The sequence below is a fragment of the Falco punctatus genome, assembly GCF_963210335.1.
Source record: "Falco punctatus genome assembly, chromosome: 3".
Taxonomy (NCBI): Eukaryota; Metazoa; Chordata; class Aves; order Falconiformes; family Falconidae; genus Falco; species Falco punctatus.
This window is the reverse complement of record NC_137582.1, coordinates 87840784-87864666: the sequence shown is the minus strand read 5'-3', so window position 1 is coordinate 87864666 and position 23883 is coordinate 87840784. Positions and strand designations below refer to the sequence as shown.

Below are 23883 nucleotides of genomic sequence, written 5' to 3'. Positions count from 1 at the left end.
GACATACCTCAAATATACATTTGCATGTTTGAAGCTAATGTTATTACAGCAGTACAAGCGTCAGCTGACTTGTCCCCTACCTCCTGAACATGTTCAGTTTATATTTGCTTCCTTAAGTGACAAACTGACAAACCAGTGGCTCATTAACTGTCAGTCTTTCCACTGCCCCAACCTTCTGTTTATACCTGCCTTCTGCTTCCCACGCACCATGATTTAAAAACAAAAGCAGTATTTAGTCTCCTTAGTTTTTAACACCTACAAAAAAACCCCAACATTTCAACAGTTTCCAATCAGTTTCCCCTCCCACTGACACAAACTCCTCCTAAATGACTCTGCTTGTGGTTCTTACATACTAGTTTTTGAAACTGAAAAAATCCAGACTCTGATTAAGATGCTGATAGTAAACCACATGCATTTTCCTTCATCTCAGCTGAACCCTGCCCTGAATTAAAAGGGCATGCACCTGGAAACTTCAAATTCATTTATACCACATCACTGATCATGGCCACAAAGTTACCTATCCAGCCACTAGTAGCCAAATTTTAGACCAGGCACACTGAACAGTAAGATATCAAATGAAGACGTTCTGGTGGAAGCTACATACAAGGAGATTGAGAAGAGAAGAGAAATTAATCATTACACAGGGCAGGTGGGATCAATCTCATTACACACTCAGTTACAGTACATGCAGTATCTAAGTGACTCTGATAAAGGATTTACTTTTATTATCTAAACAAGTACTATATATACACCTTTTGCTTATGGGGAAGAGAGGTATGGATAGAGAAGAAACTGGAGTAGGCTCTCCAAGGATTGGTTTTAGTCAGCATCACAAAACGAGTAAGCAAAATCTTCAAGTCTGTAGGTGACATTAAGCTCTTATGGATAGGCAAAAACATGCCAAGGGCTGGGGGGGGGGAACCCAGAAGGATCTTACAAAATGAAGCAAGTTGCTAAAAGACAGCAGATACACTTCAACACATAGATGTGATGTAATGCATCTAGGGGAAACAACACTCCAAGCAATAGCTCTTCAACCACTTAACACTTCCACTTTCCCCAGTTCCAACTGCGGGAGGAAGGCTGAGTCACTGTTTTCTCTGAAGTCACCAGCTCAAAGTGCAGTAGCAGACCAAAACAAGGCAACAAAACTACCTATCTTTAGGAAGGGTATTGAAAACATGGTACATATTACTGTACGAAACAATAGAGTATGTGTATCTTGTGTACAGTTCTCATTTCTGCACCAGAAGGAATACAAACTGGAGTTAAAAGAATGTCTAGAACAGGACAGCTGAAACAATCAAGGGATGGAGCAGCTGCCACAGAAGGCCAGACTACAAGGTCTGAGACCCCTCATAGCTGGGAGGACATGAGGCTCACAAAATACGACAACAGCTTACAAGCAGAAGCAGGAGGGAAAGAGAAAAAAGGAAAAGAAAATCAATGCAGCACCTACCAGTGCTGTACAGATTGTACAGATGTACAATCATCAAATCCTACCAGTATGAGTAGTAGGAGGCATTTGAGGAAACTACTGGAGATTAGCTTTATATGAGTAGTGGTGCTTCACAGCCAGCAGCAAGCTTTTTGCAGTCCTGTTAGAGAAGGTTGTGGCAGCAGGTACCATCAGCAAGTTCAAAGGCAGTTGTCTGATTCACAGCAGGTTTACAAGGGAAGATGACAAAGACTCATCAGGAAGGTACCACCTGGCATCCTTGATGCAATGGGGATGCCAAGGAAATACAGGGCCAGGCCTGCACACTACATAAACAACACCTTCTGCTGCCACTGATGTGTACCACTAGGCTGGAGGATCACTGGTCTCTCATCCAGCATCCTGGCTTGTAGCAGAAACAGAGTGGCCAGCAGGACCAGGGCAGTGACTGTCCCCCTGTACTCAGCACTGGTGAGGCTGCACCTCAAATCCTGTGTTCAGTTTTGAGCCCCTCACTACAAGAAAGACATTGAGGTGCTGGAGTGTGTCCAGAGCCGGGCAATGGAGCTGGGGAAGGATCTGGAGAACAAGTCTTATGAGAAGCAGCTGAGAGAACTGGGGGTGTTTAGCCTGGAGGAAAGGAGGCTCAGGGGAGAAAGACCTTATCACTCTCTACAACTACCTGCAAGGGGCTGCAGGCAGGTGGCTCTCGGTCTCTTGTCCCAGGTAAGAAGTGATATGGACAAGAGGAAACGGCTTCAAGTTGTGCCAGGGGAGGTTTAGATTGAATATTAGGAAAAATTTCTTCCCTGAAAGGGTTGTCAGGCCTTGGAACAGGCTGCCTGGGGAAGTGGTGGAGTCCCCACCCCTGAAGGTATTGAAAATATGTGTAGATGTGGCACTCAGGGACTTGGCGATACTGGGTTAAGAGCTGGATTCAATATTAAAGGTCTTTTCCAACCTAAATGATACTCTGATTCTTGTATTCTTAAACTTCCCATCTCGCAAAGCACAAACTCCCTCTGTGAAAATGTAGGAGAGTCACAAGCTTTAGATATAACTTATAAGAATACCTATTCAACAAGAAGTGCTGTTTTAAGAATATGTCAGCTACATTATAAGAATGTTCTTGTCCTTTAATGGCTTATAACAAAAGGAGACATGTTTAACTGAACAAGCCCAGGGAACTTAAACACCACTGAAGATGTTTAAGGGGGGACATACGTGTGCTTGCAATGTTTCAGATCTATCAGGAATATCTCCAGCACTGCAACCTGCAGAAATTTCCTGATGAAAATACTGTGACTTTTTATGAACCCAACAATTCAGGCCCTCAGGCAAGCTTAGGGAAAGCTTTAGACATCCCCTCTATACATGTCTAGCTACCCACCACCACCCTTTGTACTACAGCATGCTTGTTCTTAGAAGTGATAGGTTTAGTGGAATATTTTTTCAAAAAGCATTGTCTTGACATTGCTTGCTATCACTGAATCTGCCTTTCCATGATGGACTCGTGACATGACACCACAAGTCACCCATGTTTCCATAAAGTGACAGGATTTCACAGTTCCTGTACTCACATACGAATTAGCACTGCATGCCAGTGAAGCTGGTTTGCACTCCAACAGGAACTCAGCAAGAGTATCAAGATGTTTTAGAAAGTAAAATAAATGTTTTCCCAGGTACAGAAATGAACACCAAGGACACAGCTAAGAACAACAGAGATTCAGGAGGAAGTACTTCACGTGAAATACTAAAAAATAACTCAAATGGAGCTAAACAACCCGGACCACAAAAATTTATTGGTGGGTTGTTTTTTTTTGTTTTGTTTGTTTTTTTTTGTTTTTTTTTTGTTTTTTGTTTTTTGTTTTTTGTTTTTTGTTTTTTTTTTTTACAGGGGTGGGGGGCAGCATTGTTTTTAAAAGGATAACTAGTTAAAAAGATTTAGAGTAACAGTTTGTTTGAATACCAGACCAACATTTCACAAGATTTTCAATGGTTTTAAGACCAATTCTTAGAAAGTTGGGAGAGTCATTTCCCTACATGTTCCACCACTGTAAAATTATGCCGTTTCCATGGTTATGGACCACACACGGAATTCCATTGTTACAGCGGTTTCAGAAACTATAATTCTAGTTTTTTGGTTTTTTCATTTGAAGTTACAAAACATTCAAGATGAGTGAAAGAAGGTTGAAGATGATTAATGCAGCCAGGAGGAAGGGAGGAAAAAGTCTGAATGACAGCTTTCCAGTAAACACAAAGTAGTTTGTCAAAAGTTTAACAGAAGATTATCACCTTTGCACATACACTGTACTTAGGTAAGGGGGGGAAGAGCAATTACTAGCTAACACTTGCATGCACAAGAAGACCAACTTACTTAGTGCCTAAAAAATAAAATGTTTTATTGATCTCAATGGGATTACTGCAAGGTATTCAAAGTGAGCTTGACAGCAGCTGCAGAATTTTTGTTCTATACAGAAGTCTGCCCCAATAAACAGATGAAATCCATTTTTAACAAGAACCCTGGTGTTTTCCTAGTCTAACAGCGATACTATGGAGGGAGAAAAATTTAGCTGCAGTCAGAGCATGTTCTCAAAGAGAAGCATAACATCCCTTTACAACAAATGGGTATTTGCACAAGCATATGGCTTAGGGCATTTGCAGCCAGAGCTACAGAGTCTGAAATCAGCTCTCCAGTGAGATGTGACAGTTTTGGATCTTAACGATGTAAGAAATAAAAGAGAACTAAGTATAACGTGCTCGGTGTGCTAGACAAACTTCCAGTATATTTATCACCACAGGCACAGGGATAACTCATTTAACGTAATCTTGTTACAGCCTTACAGATCTTACCAGGGACACAGATTACAACACTTCCAACTGCTGTACTGTTTGGAGGCACAACATGCTGCAAAGTACGATTCTGGTGGGGATTTTTGGGAGGTCAAAAAAGCTTTCCAAAACCTAGGTCACAAATACTGTTTCAAGAACCATCTAGACTAAGTAAATTATTTGTCAAAGAACAGAGTAGACACAGGGCAATGAGAATTAGCAAGGAGATAAAAGCAAACATTATTTCTACCGTTACACAAGCATATATAATTATTTTTAAGCCAAAAAGACACAAAGCCTACCTCAGGGTCTTAAATAGGAATTCAGGGGCAAGAGAAATAAAGACAAGAAACCAAGAAAAGGCAAAAGTCTCATTATAGAGTTATAGATTATGCATTCATCTAAATTCCCATAATTAATTTTTCTTGCTGTTTCATGATAGCAGTATTTAAGTCGCTCCCCCTCCCCCCCTGCAGGGAGATGGACCAACAGAAAGAGACAAATCCTTTCCCTAGCTTCTCCTCTGCTCCTCTGTCTCCTTCTATACAGTTTTCCAGATGGAAAAGAGACAGAGGACAAATTAAGACAGCAAAAAAGGATGACAAGCAAGGTAGGATGGAACCACAGGCAGAAAAAAAACTAGCAAAAGCAAAAAACACACACATACAGCAGGACAGAGAAACCAGAAGAAATGACTGATGAAAACTAGATTACAAAAGAAAAAGAGGGGATAATGGGGGAACAAGACTGCAGACACAGAATTTCAGTACACAACATGAGACAGGCTTTCTTCTCCTAATTGGTTCTGTCATGTAGCCATCGGAGAGCAACTCTCAAAAGACAGTGTCGTTTGTGTAAAAGGAAAACCCCCAACACGTCTGTTCTTTGTAAGAACATGATCAAACAAGAGACCCAGTTGGCTCGACAGAACATAACACACAGGCAAGTTCCATATTCTGTTTGCTGCGACTTCCAAACATGGCCATTACTCATATCAGCAAAGCAAGCGAGTCATAGTTTGTTTCTAATACAGCAGCACACGAAGTCTAACATATATGATTAACAGATTCTCATATCCACAAACCCACTGAAAAATTTCAGCTTGGCATCATTAAGATTTTACCAGTCCTGAACTGCAATTTAAGATAGTATTTTTCACCTTAATCTGCTGCTCTACTTAATCAACTTAATGCACAGTAAAAACTTAATTTGACAAAATTGAAAGCATTACTCCTCTCTGCCTCTGGCATGAAACAGATTAAGACCACCAGAAATACTTCCAGAAAGATTTAAGATTCATTACATGTTAGGTGGCAGATAAACATTAGATATGCTATAAACTCTATCGTCTGTAGACTCAATAACGTGTCCAAGAGCTGTAGGTTTTAGTTAACACTACAATTACCTCCCCAGCAGCTAACCGAAGCTGTGCCTCCTACACAAGCCACAACTGTGATTTTTAAAGTCAAATCTCAAAAAATATTTCATACAGTACTAACAAACCACAGACACTAGGGAGAAAGAACAAGGACCGCAAAGACAACTCTCAATTTACATATACTTTACATCTCCTGTGTAGGTTCCTGGTCAAAACCAGGTTAAATAAATGCACAGGTCAGAACAGAATGCGTTCTAGGCCCAGGTCCCTGCTGTTTCTGAGGAGGTAACAAGCAACTTACAGCCCTACCCAAAATTTATCAAGGTTCAATTTAAATTAATTCGTTTATCCACAGAATGTGTAAAGACAGTGACAGAAAGCTGCCATATGTGAACGTTTGCAGGTCCATACAGAATGACTTGAAGCTAGAAGTTAACACACGTCCAGTAGCCAGCTCTACCAGCAGCCCCCGAGCTGGAGGTACCCCAATGCTCCTGGGGCAAGACCGGAGCTGGTTCTGCAAGAAGCATCTCCTGCCATCCCAGGGCCAGCCTGACAGCACTATTTGTACTGTGAAACAAACACTTCTGCCTTCAGGGCTGTCAAACCAATTTTCCTCACAAATAACTAACAAGCCAATTTTAGGGCAGCAATAGTGAAAGGAATCCTGACAGACTACTGTTCACAAAACACACAGGACTGACTTAGCTAAAAATTACTAAGCCCCATCGTAACTCTGACTTATCTCATACTGGTAAGTACTACCGAGTGTTACAGTCTGTTCTATCATGATTTTGTACCTAGACATGACTTCTAAGAGAAAAAAATATTTTTCCATTGCAAAATGCATTTACTATTTAAAAAAAGTCTGAAATTCACCATTTCTGCTGCTGATAAGAAGCAGTGCTCTTTCACTTGAAAAGTATGTAGTCAAGTATTTCAGTAACAGCTTTTTCCATTTACGCAAAGGGATCATAGAGCATATACACTTGTACAATTACATCTTTCTTGAACTTGCTTTGCTGATACATAAACTGCAATACTACTGGTGAAAACATGTGTGGCCTATGTATGATCCCTCAGCAAACCAAGTTAGTGTGACATGCATTGGCAGAAATAAAATCATGATGTAGTCATTTAAGACTAAACAAAAAAGGACCGCAAAGATCCTATTATATAAGCGGATTTGGTACAACCCTATGTATATCGGACTCAGTAAACATTTTCTGCACAAAGGTTAGAATTCAAGATCAAATAAGTGTACAGAAGAAATGTGTGCTTCTGCCTCAGCAATGAATGCTAGAAAGCAATAACACACAAGATTTTTGTATGATAATATCTCTAGGAAATTACAGCAACAGTAATAAAACCTAAACCAAGAAAAAACACTGCTAAGCTTTTTGACTTTTTCCACTGATATTATAATTTATTCCTTACCTCACCATTCTGCATGACTGAAAAGCCAGTGCCAGCCCGCCTCTTATTATTTCAAAGAAGAGTAAGTTATTTGTGGACTATTCTCTAAAACACTTCTTTTCTAATCATTCATGCATGAGCATGGAGGAATAAAAGACCAGCAAAAAAGCTATCCAGCTCTCCCTGCTCCTGATCCAACTTGGACAAAGTCAGATACCACCAAACCCCATAAAAGTAAGAACAAAGAATGAAACTCAGTCACAGTAATTATCTAACACTGAACTGACAGCTGTTTCACACACTTTCAATCTCAGTAACATGAAAGTGAACAATCTTTAATTACACTATGATCTAATTTTCAATAGATCATGTATGAAGTGTCAGGTACCACCAGCACACCAAGCTATTTAGAATACATTGTAACAATATTTCTACAACCCTATAATGTGTATAATACATACACAATGCTTATTAAAAAAATTACATTAAAATATAGCATTAAGTTCATGATCTCTTTTCCCCAGTCTTCCCTCTCTGAATTGCTGGTGAAGGTATCCTAAAACTCACCATCAAAAAAAAAAAAAAATCATTTGAGTTCAAGCTTGAAGCATAAAAGAAATAAAATGGCTGAAGGTCCAAATTAAAAACCTTATTGAAATTTCCAGTAATTACTACAAAGATACTCATTTTCAGTGGAAGCTGTTAAAGATATTATCAGGTTCAGAGTGGATGTGAACTTAAAATTGCTCGAAGACGTTGAAGTAATTTTGGCACAAAATCATCCAGCTACTGCACAAGGATGGCAGTATTTCAAGAACTTCTGAACACATACATCTTTGCTGATATGCAGAAAGATCAAATTAAAGAACTACAGTGTGTACTTATTCCACTGTCAGCTCTGGTACAGTTAATATTTATTTCATCATTCTGCAAACTAAGCATTTGTGACAGTACAAAGGAATTTCAGGCCGCATATGCTAACAACATGTCATGTTATTGGAGTTGAAGTAATTTCTACTTTCTATTCATGCATTTCTTCTTAAGTGGGGCTGCAGCAGACAAGTTTTAATAACAGGATACTGAAAGCTCAGAGCAAACCAGAGGAAGCTTAAAGAATGAAAGAATAATTTTCAGCCTAAATGACAAGGATGTTAACCCTGTTGCAACATGAACACAATTTAAGTCCACCCCTTTATCTCCCTTTTCCTCTGTGATTCAGGAATTAAGAAAAGTCACAAGGCCAGAAGGAAACCACAGAAATCCTCTAGATAAATTTGGGGTAAACTGGTCAACTCTGGCCTCCAGAGAAGCAGAGCAGTGACTTTTCCTATCACTGCAGCAATTTGGCTGGATTAGTTCTGTCGGTGACCTAAAGCATTCCCCAGTAACACAAAGCTAGAATCAATGAATCTGAGACTGGACTGGATTACGAGGGACCATAAAGATAATTAAATCCAACGCCACCTGCTGTGGGCAAGGACATCTTTCACTGGATCAAATTGCTTAAAGACCTGGACCATCCCGACCTTGAACACTTCCAGCAATGGGGCATCCCCAACTTCTCTGGGCAGCTCTTCTAGTGTCTCATCTTCCTCATGGTAAAAAAATTCTTCTTTATATCCAACCTAAGTTTACCCTCTCTCAAACTTGAAACCATTACCCCTTGTCTCGTCATTACAGGCCCTCTTTCTTTTCAGCATTCTGAGCTGCATAACTGGGAGCAGAACGAAGCCCACATAACCCAAAGGGAAATGATTAGCGACCTGCTACACCACCCAGACACATACAAATCTACGGGGCTGGATGGGATCCACCCTAGCGTACTGCAGGAGCTGGCAGAAGTGCTCACCAAGCTACTTCCAATCATTGATCAGCAGTCCTGGCTAACTGGGGAGGTCCCAGTTGACTGGAAGTTAGCAAATGCGATGCCCATCTACAAGAAGGACAGGAAGGAGGACTACAGGCCTGTCAGTCTGACCTTGGTGCCATGGTCATGAGTATGCAGCACAAACAGGACAACCAGATGATCACACCCAGTCAGCACAGGTTTATGAAAGGCAGGTCCTGCTCACCTAACCTCCTTCTATGACAAGATGACTTGCTTAATGGATGAAGAAAAGGCTTGCATGTTGTTTAGACCTTGACTTTAGTAAAGCCTTTGACACTGTTTCCCACAGCATTCTCCTGGAGAAACTGGCTGCTCATGGCTTCAATGGGAGTATTCTATGCTGGGCAAAAAAAATTGGCTGGATGCCCAAGCCCCAAGAATGGTGGTGAATGGAGTTACATCCAGCTGGCTCCCCAGGGTCCCCAGAGCTAAGTATTGGAGCCAGTTCTTCTTAGTATCTTTATCAATGATGTAGACAAGGGAATGAAGTGCACCCCCAGGTGGTTTGTAGACACCGAGCTGGGCAAGAGGGTTCATCTGCTTGAGGGTAGGAAATCTCTGAAAAGGGCTCTGGACAGGCTGGCTGGATGGGCCAAGGCCAACTGTATGAGGTTCAACAAGGCTCAGTGCCGAGTCCTACACTTGGGTCAGAACAACGTCACGCAGCGCTAAAGGCTTGGGGAAGAGGGGCTGGAAAGCTGCCTGGTGGAAAGGGACCTGGGGGGGCTGGTTGACAGCTGGCTGCACATGAGCCAGCAGTGTGCCCGGTTGGCCAGCAGCATCCGGGCTCGCATCAGGAACAGTGTGACCAGCAGGACTAGGGCAGTGATTGTCCCCCTGTACTTGGCACTGGTGAGGCCAAACCTTGAATCACTTCTGGGCCCCTCACTGCAAGAAAGACATTGAGGTGCTGGAGCGTGTCCAGAGAAGGGCAACGGAGCTGGTGAAGGGTCTGGAGCACGAGTCTTGTGAGAAGCAGCTGAGGGACCTGGGGTTGTTTAGCCTGGAGAAAAGGAGGCTCGGGGGAGACGGACCTTATTGCTCTCTGCCATTATCTGAAAGGAGGTTGTGTCAAGGTGGGTGTCAGTCTCTCCTCCCAGGCGAGAAGTGATGAGAACAAGAGGAGGTGGCCTCAGGTTGCACCAGAGGATGTTTAGATTGGATATTGGGAAAAATGTCTTCCTTGAAAGGGTTGTCAGGCATTGGAACAGACTGCCCAGGGAAGTGGTTGGGTCACCATCCCTGAAGATACTCAAAAGACCGCTAGATGTGGTGCTTAGGGACATGGTTTAGTGGTGGACTTGGCAGTGCTGGGTTAATAGTTGGACTTAAATTTTAAGTTGAATCTTAAATTTCTTTTCCAAACTAAACAATTCTATGATTCTCACAAGCCCCCTTTCTATACTGAATATGCCACAATAAGGTCTCCCCAGAGTCACCTCTTCTCCAGGCTGAACACCACCAACTCTCTCAGCCTGTCTTCAGAGGAGGTACACCAGCTCTCGGATCATTTCCGTGACCCTCCTCTGGACCAGCTCCAAGAAGTCCATGTCTGTCTTGCACTGGGGCCCCCAGAGCTGGATGTATACTCCAGGTGGGGTCTCTACCAGAGCCAATGAGTAGAATCACCTCTATCGACCTGCTGGCCACGCTTCTTAGCATGCAGCCCAGGATACAATTCGCTTTCTGGGCTGCAAGCACATATTGTGCAAATGCATAATCTTCTAGGGCACACTCATTTTTTTCCATAGTGCAGTTACATGTCTCCCCAATCAATCTGTTAAAAACAAAACAAAAAAAAAAAAAACACACTACAACAAATTCTCCATAGTTGGAGGATTAGCTGGAAACCTCGATCTTGTACTGGTCTTCAAGTACACAGTCCTAAGCCTTTCCCCTCCTGAGAGTTTCTCTCAAACTGGAACTCTAGGAAAAGATTAATTCCTCCCGCTGTCCCATTTCGCCACATGAATCCCATCCCCTTACAGGATGTTTTTGTAAGTTTTCAAACTTAGCCTCAACTCAGCAGCTGTAAAGATCACTTCACTTTTTACAGTGCAAATGAAAATGGAAAGCAATGCCAGAAAACTTCCAAATTTAAAAAGCAAGACTATGATGCAGATGAATGGCACAGCATGGTGCTTAATAGGATATCCAAAACCACAAGACCACTTTATACACTTCCAACACTATTTTACCTTCTTAAAATATTAAAATATATACATTGCTTTGAAACACCATATTAAAAAACGTAAAAATCAAGAAACTTTTCTGAATAGTTTATTAAAGCATTATTTACCCCACACCCATACATTCAACACCATCACAGTGCTCTGAACACCCCTGAACAAGAAGAAAGCAAAACAGTCATCAGTGTGACCAGTTTATCTAATGCACTTGTATAGTAGCAAATCTTTCATGGAACTGATCTGACCTGCCACTACCTGCCTCCTGACAGCCATTCTGGCTAACCCCTGAGCCCCAACCCCACCTCCTTATAATCAGCTGGCAAGAAGTATCATAGTACTCCAGATGGTTCAGAGTTCCAGGCTTACCAGTTGGGGGGGGGGGGCATACTATGTGTCACTGATGTCAGCAGCCTAACATCAGCAGCTCCATTCAGATGTGTTTCGAAGCTTCTGCCTCTATGCAGAGTTTGCAAGGAACCAGTTTGTGGCCAAAAAAGCATGGGGGAGAGGATAACAGAGAGGTGGCATGCAGCTCAAGTCTAATTCAGGAAAGCAGGTAACAACAGACAACACTGTCACTGAGAACATGACCATAGAGAACAAAGTGTAATGTCAGAGGTGGTGACTTATGGTTTCATCCTGTCCAAGGGAGTTCCTGGGCAGGGAAGAAGGGTATGATTTGGTCCAGACTACCTCTTACAGAGAACATACACAAAAAGGCTTATCCTAATGATGTATGATTAAAATATGCTTGCTAAAATTCATTTAGGTCAACTCAGGAAAAAAATACTGAAAAAAAAGATTTCAGGTTTTTTCCCCATACACACAGCCTTTTTTAATTAGGACATCTTCACATCTGTCTGCAGACACTAGCCAATGTCAACAGGTTTGGCAATTACATACAGCTCTAAAATTTAAAGTTGACAAATTAATTATACACTGTTCCAAAAATCATCAAGTGCAGTTTTGAGGGTGACTTGTTTGAGGGTGACAGCAGTGACTTGTTGTTAGTCATTCTGACACCCCTTTCCCAAGCACTCACATGAATGCAAGAACATCAAAGTTTTACTTTCCTGACCTGTCCTGCATCCAGAACATTTCTTTCTGAAAATTCTAAGGAACAATATTATCTGGTTTGGCTTCTAAGAAGTTAATACCAAAAGAATATAAAGCTCCAGCTCCTCTCTCTCTTCCCTGAAGTATAAAAATACCAAGCTACACTGAGAAACTATGGACCTCATCCTTCCAAGACTTAATCCTGCACGACTCAACTCTTCACTATCTCCCCAGCCTCCATCCCAAACCCTAAAACTAAAACCATTCCAAAATGCAAAATGTGTTGCTTTTACAGTTGTGGTAAGCAAACACAGTAGTTTTGCCACAAAATGACTTGCAGTCCTTTCCATGCAGATCATCAATGGACACCTTGTCTCCTTATAAACTGCTGGTCGATGGAGCCAACCTATATTACATCTCATGTCCTAAGGCTAAGATCAGCTTTTCAATTACATCTCAAAGACAAAAGAACAACCGACTTTACCTGCTGAAGAGTTAAGGCTATCCCACTATGTTACACCGATGATGATGAGCTGCTAGAAGTTAAAAGACAAGGCTTCCACGCATTAAGCGGCTCTTTTCAAGGGCTGAACTCAACAGCTGCCCTCTATGAAACAGTTGCTGGTGGACTTTTCAATTTCACATTATGACCAAGACTAGAGACCTGATGGACCTCTGCCACAACAACCTTTAAAGATAGGCACATTATTCAAATGAAAGGCAATCAATTGTAACATTAAGAACTAAATGAATATGCATGCAAATGCTTTTAAGTTTTTTATGATACTTAATCATACCTCTTATGGCCTCATACAACAGCCACGAAAATATATTTTCAGTGACAAAATCCTCTCATTCAAGAAAACCATGACAGATGATGGAATTTAGTTCACATTTATAAATTGTGAGAAAAAGCTAGCAGAAACCTATGTTGGGAACATTCATGGACACAATTACAGCCCTGATTACTGGCTAAATACTGACATTTGTGACTGAAAGGCCCAGAAAACTGAGGTCTGACTTCTGGCCTTTTTGAAAACTGAATGCCATGAGATGGACAGCATGAATAGCAAATGTGAGGAATTTCCAAGTATTTTACATGCAAATAATGTTACTTTCACACTAGAAAGCACATAGGCAGTAGCTTATTTCTTGTTTTGTTCTATCCTTATTTCCCCTTCATATTTACAAGCATTTCAAGATTAACTTGCACAGCAAAACTAGCTAGCCTCAAGTTCATGAAATCAGTTAAATGGGAACCACATGTGTAAAACATACAGAAATTTGTAACTCAGATTCCTTGTTTTCAGAACCACATGTGTTTAAGTATTAAGCTGGAGGTGCATTAATCACAACCCAGAAGGGCCTTCAAGCTTAAAGACCAGCAATACACAAATCAGTACTTAATTTGCAGTCAGCATAGGAGTTAAAGAAGTAACAGAAGTTATCTACCTAGTTTATATATTATAAACCACAAAGTCAAATAAATACCAGTGTGCACTACCAACAGCCTCAAATACATACTACAAATATTTCAATGTATTTTTTTTTTTACTCTCCTGCTTTTAACAAAGATTTGTTAACAACCACCCCATTTAAGCTACAAATGGCATGTATGTGCCACTATTTGCATAATCCAAAAGTCCAAAACCAAATTTTTCCCACATATTTCTTTTTCTACCACAGGGAATAAAGTAGGCTTGGAGAGTTTTCCTTGTCCTTGAATTGCTCACGTCCCTGCTTCCCTCCTTCAAATTTCTGCATTCTTTAGAAATTTGATGTATGGCAGACAAATCAAGACATGTTCTTGCTTCAAAATACATTTTAGGCAAATGTAACTATACAAGAGAACAGTAACAATAAGAAAATGCAAAGTTACCAGGATTTCCTGAACAGATCCTCTGACCTCAATGAAGTCATCAGACCAGCTATATAGAACATATGGATGCTGCAGAGACGAAAACAAGTATTTAACTGAAATGTGGCAATTTTCTGAAATTATGCATTGCTGCCACTTAAGACAACTGAGAATAGTTCTACCATCCCAAAAGCAACAAGTCTTTTGTTCAGTTTCTATAATCTTGTACAATTAACTATAACCTCTATGAGAGCAGAAATTCTAGATGTGAGACCAAGCTTTGTATCCTTCCTACAAACTGCTTTTCAAATGTTTGCAAGTTCCCACTAATTTCTCTTGAAAAATTATTTGGAAGGAAGGGGGGAAAAAGTTCATGCTAAAGTAATACATTTTAAACTAAACTCCATCCAAATCACTCAAACAACAGTTTTTTCCTGCCAAAAGTATTTTACCATTCAGATGCAAATTCAGGGATTAAATATGTTGTTTAAAAATATCAACCAGGTAAGGAATTTGAATGAAGAAGGGATTATGTCCTCTTGTACTTAACAGATAGCCTACTGACTGAACACAACCCTCCCTCCTCCCCACTTCAGTGCTTCCACACTTTTTCCACTAAGAATTAGGGGATGTAGAACTTGTGTTAGAAAGGCATTACAAGCTAAAAGAACTCTGTATTTGTGTATTTCAGCTACTTCTCAAATCTGCGATGCTCCTCTGAATATGGCCATCACAAATTTTCTTTGTATAAGCATATTTTCAAGTGGGAGTTTTAGTTAGAAAAGCTAAAACATCATCTTCTGACCTGTATCACTCGTGCTGCTTGTATAGTTATTGTAGTGATGGTAGCAGCATTTTGTGCAGGTTTTTGTGCTATCATCACTATGGATACACAGACCACCAGTATATTAAGCAATGTAACTTACTGTTTTCCTTGTGTTGTTCTTTCTCCCTTCCAGGAGAAGAGCTGCATTTACGTTTGTCTCCAGAGCTACGTGCTTATTATCAAAAGCAACATAAAAAATATTAAGTCCCTGTATTAGCAGCAAGATTCAGTAATTTTTATGTCACTTGAGCTCTGGATTTAGTATAGAGCTCTAACCCTTAACCTTTTCCTTCAAAAAGTGAAAGAGTAACTGGTAAAAGTTTCACACCATACACATACACCCCAAGCAAGACTTCCAGGTAGCTTTGGCTTGGCTTCTCTTCAAGCCTTATGAACAGGAAAGCTCTGAACTGAAGCCCAGGCTTCACCACCAGCACCAGATGCCCTGTTCTTTATTGACTACTTACACCCATACAAGGTCTCCTGGGGAAAGCGGGCCTCAAAATAAAATGGAAAACGTCACTCATAAAAGCCTTCCCCAAAAAAGATGTAGAGGCCATAGATTAACTGCCACCTTCATTTAGGGTCCCATCTGTTTAGGATTTAGCACAGAGCTAGAAGCACAAGGCTGTATACAAATACACCTTATGCTCAGGAATTTTAGGTTATTAAAGAAGGGCTAATACATAGCCCTGAACACTATGCAAAAAGGAGATGCAATTTAAGATCCTGTTTGCAGCTTTGTTTTTCAAAACCAAAAAATATTATGCAGAGACTTCTAAGGTAAATCATTCACCATAATAAGAGTCCAACTAAAATTTACATGTAAAGCAATTTATAAAATTCAGTATACATTCAAGGCAGAGTACAATCTGAACAGTTCTGCTTAAAATAACTGGGATACAATATGGTTCAGACTCTCAGTAATACTACTAGCAAAACACCATGAAAAGACTTCCAGAAACAGAGGAAAGTTTAAATACATGAGTATTACACTATTAGAAAAAGCCTACCATTCATTTTCGATATTGCCCTTGTAGAGATTATTTAGAATAAAAGAATAGACTGAAAGGCAGAACTCCAGGATTACAGCTGCCCCAAATCTTCTGGGCCTTAACACTTCCTATGATTCTGCCAAGCTTTTATCATCCTACTCTGAAAGTTAAACTGAGTAGACTGATCCTGAAAGAGAGAAATGACAACACAACCACCTGCTTACAATACATACAAAAATAACCTGGAATGCCAAGCTTGGGGTTCTGTTGACAGCCATGACTAAGTGCCCTTTTCCTTTCTACACTCTAAATACTATTTTACCATTTTTAATGGGAATCTTAGTAAGCAATTCAAAGACTGCACCTTCCACAATACAGCTGTGAGTAGACTGTGTTACAATATGCTTTCCAGATGTTGTTAAAGGGCAGTATTTCAGTGGTACCCGAAACAGCTATTAGTAACTTCTGCTGGGCAATCAGGGCTCCCGCTTGGTACAGAGCATCGTATCTCATTTAATGCATTCATTTATGGGTGCAGTGATATGACACTTACTGCCTTCTCATGTCCTCTTCATCCTCCTTAAGAAGGAAACACTTCCCAAGCTGCATTTGTCCAGAATCTGAGGGAAGTCAAGTTGACTGCTTTACTTCTTGCCACAGGGGAAAAAAAAAACAAAAACAAAAACACCCACAAGAAAAAAAACACCTACAACCCACCCAACAAGAAACCCCACAACCTGATACATAGCCATCACTAAAAAACAAAAGAAAATCACTTCACTTCTGAGGGTCATTTACTCTATACCCAAGACAGCAGTATGTGTGGACAGTACACAACATCATCAAAAATAAACCACTATTTCTGCTAGTCCTTGCCTACTGTAAATTGATTTAATGACATTCAAGTACATGAAAACACAGCATTTCCAAAACAGAATACTTTCAAAAGAAACTTCCATCTAAAGAATTATGGTGCACTGGGAATACGTATGCTACTCAAGGTCCTAAAGAAGTAACAGTAAGCAAAACCAATTGACTACAAATTAACTAGGCATAAAGAGATAGTCAGGCCAATTTGAAAGGATTTATAATGACTGTTCACATAGAACTGGTAATGTGTCTTACAAATACATGAGAAGGAAAGAAGTTGTATCAGAGGCTTTAACACTGTGTCACACGATTTCCACCCAACAGCTTTACAACTAGGTAAGAGTAACCAGCCTTGCATATACAAAATGAGTTTACTAGCAAGGCAGTATCACCACAGAAAATTGCAAGGTTTTAGTAAATCAAAAGTGAACAGGAACTATTGAGACTACAGAGATAAGGGGAAAAAATAAATGTAAAACCAGTATTATGTTGGGACTTCTGAACACAGGGTGCCAAAAATAATGGACATAAGTAAACTTCACTTTATACAATGCTGATAAGGGTTAACCTGGAACATCAGGTCTTGTTTGGAGTACAGCACAATATTTATAAGCCCAGAATTTCCTGAGGAGTGAAATTCCCTGCATCTCAGGCATTGCTAATTAGAACACATTTCAGGAAGTGCACTTGAGACCGCTTCTCTTCAGAGGAAGTTCTCCTTGAGTGTCTGCCAGGAAATAACCCAGAACATTCCTGTACTACAGCACACACAAACCAACCTTGGCCACTCCCTGGGTTCTCACTTGCTGGTCCTGCCACCTATGAGGCTGGCCACTATTTTTTGCACGGTATTTTATGACTTGTCAATACGTTTGTACCCACTGGTTTTCCTCTTACAAGCACGCTCGTTACAACCTGCTCTACAAGTACAACTCAAGAGGCTATATACCAATAAAAAACACCATCACAGAGAATAACAGGAAGCCTGGCAAATCTAACTGTTTACAGGTAAAAAATGAACTTTTCAAGCCTTGAAAAGATGACAATTTGGCTCAAATTTTGGTCTTTTTGATGCTCCCAGAAAATTCAAGTTTTCTTCTTACAAGCAGGAAGGTAACACACTTTTCAAGGTGCGAGGCTGATGGTTGATTCACTAAGTGTCTGAAATCTGGATGTACTGAAAAGCTAAAAAGTCAGCCACCTAGCAGCAAGGAGCACGTTATCAATGACCGTTTTGTATAAAAATGAGTCTTCGTGAAAGTAGCAGGATATTCTGAATCATTAAGAAACTTTCCTAGGCCAGTCTTAAAACAGTCTAATGCATTTCCTGCAGCAAATCACAGGTAGTACAGATCCTAATACATTAGCCAAAATACAGCATCAAAGGATGATTATACATTACAAGTGAGCAAGTGAAGTGTTTCCACAGAAACAGAGCTACAGTGAACTTTATTGCAAATACAGCCCTGCATTCCCAAAAGCTCTATGCCTATTTTTAGAGAAGTGAAAATACTTTAGTGGGATGGAACAGAATAGCCATATTGAAACAAGAGTTAGTTTTGCTTTTTAGACCAATAAAACGGGTTTCATCCACCTTCATTACAACTATAAGTAAGAGCCTACCACTATAACAGTTAAAACACGTACAGGCATGCTTGATTCCAGATACAAAAACTCCTCTTACTGATTTGGAACACATCAACAAGGTTGCACAAACTTGAACAGGTATGCATTTGCAGGGCTGGGATGAAGACAAAAAGTTAGTTGCCCCTAGACAAGAATATATTCTATGAAAAGGTCTCAACCTTTCCAAGCTGAAGCAATGCTGCAACATACAGACTAAGGCCCTGATGTATAGGGAAAAGCTTCATAGATATTTAACTAGAGACAATCATTCAGAAATCTGCAATTTAAAAAGTCTGGAAGGTAGCAGCAGCATTACAGGGCTATTCCTGGCATCATCAGAATGTACTACTAGAGATCCATCCAAGTAGTATTACAAAGGAGTACTATTTACAGACTCAGACTTTGTTTTCTGCTTTATACTGCCCTACTGACACTTACCACAAGGGCTAGCAACCAAAACAAGTAATTTTGGTATACAGAAAACCTTTGGTACCTCCAGAAGGAAGACTAAAACCCTATTTCATTCTACTTTAGTAACATATTCCAAGATATGTCCACACAGGCAGAGGTTTTATTAAACTCCACTGAGGGATGAGACAATTAGGAAGAATATCACAAGCACTGAAATTTATTACCCTCAGCCTATTTCTATGTAAAAGACAACAGTTGCTCTGGGCAAGAGGCTGAGGAACAACAGCTATGCTGAGCAAAGGCCAGGACAAAGTTCAGAAAGGCACTAGGCACCACGTGGCATGGTTTGTGTTTATTACATCCAAGTTCACCACTTTTAAAACTCTGGTGATGCCTGCCAACTCAGATAGAGCACAGAGCCCTTCACAGTACGAATCCAGCCAGAGAGAAGAGCATGTTCCACACTGAACCACTGGTGAACTCACACACACATGTGAACCCAGCTTGCTCGGAAAAAGTTGAAGTTTACCATAACCTTGGAGGAAAAGTCCATCTTACTCCAATTCCCCAAAGTCTACAATAATGTATCAGATAGCAAGCCAAGCAAAATTCCACTTTCAGAAGCCAGGAGGAGCCATAAGCACATAGGTGTTATTGGCAAGAAATAACGTACATTAATTACCTTGATACTTGAGAACAGAGTGGTTTTTCTTTCGTTTCAAGTTCAAACTGAAAGCTTTTGAAACAGTTTTTTTCAGCAAGGGAAAAGCTCTGCAAGTATTAACACAAGATTACACGCATAACGTCCAAAATATACAGAAAACATGGATCTTTAAGATTTCATTAGAGAAGCATTTCTTACTGTAAGAGATAAAAAGGAACGTTGATTTATCAATCTGCCATACTGTTCTTAAACAAGTGCTATGCTGGATACAACAAGCTTGCGCATCAAATACTATGTGAATTTCAATAGAAATAAAACCATAAAGTCAGAAAGTATCTGATGTCACTTGCAATAGGGATGTGATCAGGAAAACATCTTTTGAAAGCTGCTTCTTAGGTGGAAGTGCTAGCATGACTTACTGTCAACAGCTGTCTAATACCTTTGAAAACACAAGCACAGTAAATACCCATACTATCACATGTACTCTTACTTACAGAATCCCTGCACCAATTCAGTGCATAAAGGCTGACCTGGGGAGGAAGTCAGAATTATAAAGCTAAACAAAATTGTTGCTCGTAATACCTCTATTGATACCCATCTTCTGCATTTGCTAATAATCATATAATCATTGGGTTGAAAAGGAACTTTACAATCAAGTCCAACTATTAACCCAGCACTGCCAAGTCCACCACTAAACCATGTCCCTAAGCACCACATCTAGCGGTCTTTTGAGTATCTTCAGGGATGGTGACCCAACCACTTCCCTGGGCAGTCTGTTCCAATGCCTGACAACCCTTTCAGGGAAGACATTTTTCCCAATATCCAATCTAAACATCCTCTGGTGCAACCTGAGGCCACCTCCTCTTGTTCTCATCACTTCTCGCCTGGGAGGAGAGACTGACACCCACCTTGACACAACCTCCTTTCAGATAATGGCAGAGAGCAATAAGGTCCGTCTCCCCCGAGCCTCCTTTTCTCCAGGCTAAACAACCCCGGTTCCCTCAGCTGCTTCTCACAAGACTCGTGCTCCAGACCCTTCACCAGCTCCGTTGCCCTTCTCTGGACACGCTCCAGCACCTCAATGTCTTTCTTGCAGTGAGGGGCCCAGAAGTGATTCAAGGTTTGGCCTCACCAGTGCCAAGTACAGGGGGACAATCACTGCCCTAGTCCTGCTGGTCACACTGTTCCTGATGCGAGCCCGGATGCTGCTGGCCAACCGGGCACACTGCTGGCTCATGTGCAGCCAGCTGTCAACCAGCCCCCCCAGGTCCCTTTCCACCAGGCAGCTTTCCAGCCCCTCTTCCCCAAGCCTTTAGCGCTGCGTGACGTTGTTCTGACCCAAGTGTAGGACTCGGCACTGAGCCTTGTTGAACCTCATACAGTTGGCCTTGGCCCATCCAGCCAGCCTGTCCAGAGCCCTTTTCAGAGATTTCCTACCCTCAAGCAGATGAACCCTCTTGCCCAGCTCGGTGTCTACAAACCACCTGGGGGTGCACTTCATTCCCTTGTCTACATCATTGATAAAGATACTAAACATAACTGGCCCCAAATACCAAGTCCTGCAAAACACCACTTTTGACCAGGTAAAGAATAAATAACTAGCATCAGGAAGACAACAAAGAACCCTTTATGAGTTGAAGCAATTAAGTATAATTTAGGCATTCAGGGTTTCTGGATAATGTTAATAGAGTCATTTAGTCAATTTTTCTGCAATCACCATGCTTTTCTGTCACGGACACATGCCTTGATACCTGGAGGGTTAAATACAGAACTGCCAAGTACATTCAGGTCCTATTCAAAACAGTGATATTTCTGATTTGAGTGCACATTTTAAGTGTCACAACAAAAAAATGGCACATCTGAGCAGGGACCCAAAATTTAAACCTTTGATCCTAAGTTCTGCGACTCCGTCCAACACAGATACTAATAATACTGTAAGGTGAATGGACAAGGCCAGTACTACCATGGCAAACTTAACAGGAAAAATCCATCCTGTAAGAAAAGGACTTTAAGAGTGCAGTGAATAGACAAGTATATTTTTGGTACCAAACAAGTTACTGGTTCTGTGGAACAAAGTATGTGATAGCATAACAAAGACACTAATGTGATACACGTAAGAGCTTAACTTTTTGCAATATGAATACAAGACTTAAAATGACAGTTTATAAAGCAGCTGGGTAAGCAAGAGATTCCTTACATTTTTCTGTCATTTTGACTATTTGCATATGTAATACCAATTTCAAAGAGTAGAGCAGCACTAATGCCTTCCCCCTACCGAAGCTCCAGCCAGAAAAAATACACATACTTCAATGTAAACCTGAAAAGTCAGAAGTACTTGCAATTTACATTTAAGATCTTTTGCTGTTTCTTCCTACTTGCCATTACATTTCACCGCCTTGTTATTCACAGGGCTGGTTTTCTATAAAGTCTTATCTAGGAAGGTATTGCAGGATATTTACCTAACAAACTAATAAATACTTAGCTGTCATGGGTTTACCAGACTGTGACTCATTTCAGCCTTCTTTAAACCACGTATCCTGAAGAACAAATGGCTTCAGTGCTTTTTTTACTATGACATCACAACAGTCATAGCTGTTCCTTTTAAAAGGTCAAACAAAATGAAAGGAAGCATAAGAAAAAAAACAAAAAATCACAGGCCTTTATACATGACAAACTGAGGAGGGGGACCTGTTTTGCCACCCCCCGACACCTTGTTTTCTTCGTTTCCCACACTGTTAGTTTTCCATGTTCAGAAAATATTTCTAAAATGTCTGCGCTTCCATCTGAATCTTAGTTCAGAAATAACAGAACACATAAGGCAGCAAGTTTTAGTCTTAGTAAAAACAACAGTACTGGTGCTTTTTGTTCAAACTGAAGTACTTGGTTTTTTTCCAGTTTAGGTGTCAAAACTGAAGATTACTATTTTTTTAAACTACTCAACTTATTCTTTGCAGTAGTGAAAGCAGACAGAATTCCTTGGAAAAAGCTAATCACATAATACAAACAAACATCATCCCATACCAGAAAAGGGAAGGGAGAAAGTAGAAAGGAGAAGCAATTAATCACCATAAACTTGAAAACCGGAGTTTAAGAAGGGCTGACTAATACCCAGACCACTCAGTAAGAAGTTAAGCAAAAAAGTTACTGAAGAATAAAAAACATCCACCCCTGCAAATTTAGATAGGAGATGTAAGTGACCCTCTGCTGTTTTCTGAAGGTGAAAATCCAGAGAGATCCTGGAGAGGCAATACTCTGAAGCTGAACTGCAAGGTAACAGCATGAAGCCCCAGTAGAAAGGCCTAGTCCATGTGAAATGCTAGCAGACACACCTCGTTTGTTCTCAAGTGTATTACAGCCCAGGCAAGGAAAACGTTAATGTAATCTAAAAGAGGTTATATATTAAGTCTTAAACAAGGCTCCCTGCATCAGCAAGTTGGATGGGAAAGTGCTCCTGAAGTAGCAGATGAGTTTTGTTATCTGCCAAAGCCTAAGCAAAAGAAAAAAAAAAAGTAACAGAATACAGGCTCCCAAACCACCAACCACAGGGAAAGCTGTAGAAAATAAAATAAAAAAAAAAAAACAACAACAACAAAACCCACAAACCAGGAAAAAAAAAAAAAGAAAGAGGATCCAACAAATTATTCTGGCCACCCTCAAACATAAGAATATTCCAAACATCCACGTATGTCAACAGCAATAAAAACAGAAGTCAGAAATTCCAAGTATACTGAGGAATAAAACTCAAGTTTGCAAATATAATCATTCACCCTGGAAAGAAGAGGAATCAAAACCAGAATCAAAAAATAGGAGACCAGAAACAGATTCCTGTAAAACAAACAATACCATGGCTATTCAACTTCCTTAGTCCCACTTATAGCTAGACTACTTAAGATTAGGCCAAGTGCCCCTACAGAGAAGATTTTGCTTAACACAGATTTTTATGTATTAAAAAAAGCAAAATATAAGAAAAGAAATTCATTAACATTTCACTCCAACATGTCTGTTGGGTCAGACAACTTACAACTAAGTAGGTTTGGTAGGTGAAAAAACACCTTACAAATTCCTCCCATGCACAATAAACTACTTGCTGCCCAGGTCCACCCATCTCTGTATCACTCAGGCTGAATGAAAGGGCCATAAATGGGATGTCAGAGAAAGGCCTGTTCTAGGAGGCACAGGGAAAAAAAGAAACCAAGAAATTCTGGTTTAACAGCCACTATTTAAAAAAAAAAAATTCAACTGTAACTGTTTTATCACTAAAACCCTGCGCGAAAGTGAAATCATTAGCTGTTCTACATACCTTAAGTAGACTTTCCAGCTCTCAACAGTGGGTGCTCAATACAGGATGAAACATGAAATCTGAAACAAACATTTAGAATTGATTAGGAAGTTTTCATGACCTAACATCAAAGCAGTCAAATATCCAACAAACATAA

At 40.4% G+C, this 23883-nt stretch overlaps 1 protein-coding gene across 6 annotated transcripts in view; it reads right to left on the bottom strand.

The window, feature by feature from the left end:
- PTK2 (protein tyrosine kinase 2) overlaps positions 1–23883 on the bottom strand; it is a 224227-nt gene that overhangs the window by 185094 nt on the left and 15250 nt on the right. For 5 of the 6 annotated variants that reach the window (XM_080381071.1, XM_080381072.1, XM_080381085.1 and 2 more), the window contains exon 2: positions 23748–23806. The gene's annotated coding sequence lies outside the window, so the exon portion shown is untranslated. Of the gene's footprint in view, positions 1–4291; positions 8861–23747; positions 23807–23883 lie in introns of those variants that run through there. The other variant, XM_080381073.1, reaches the window with a different exon arrangement.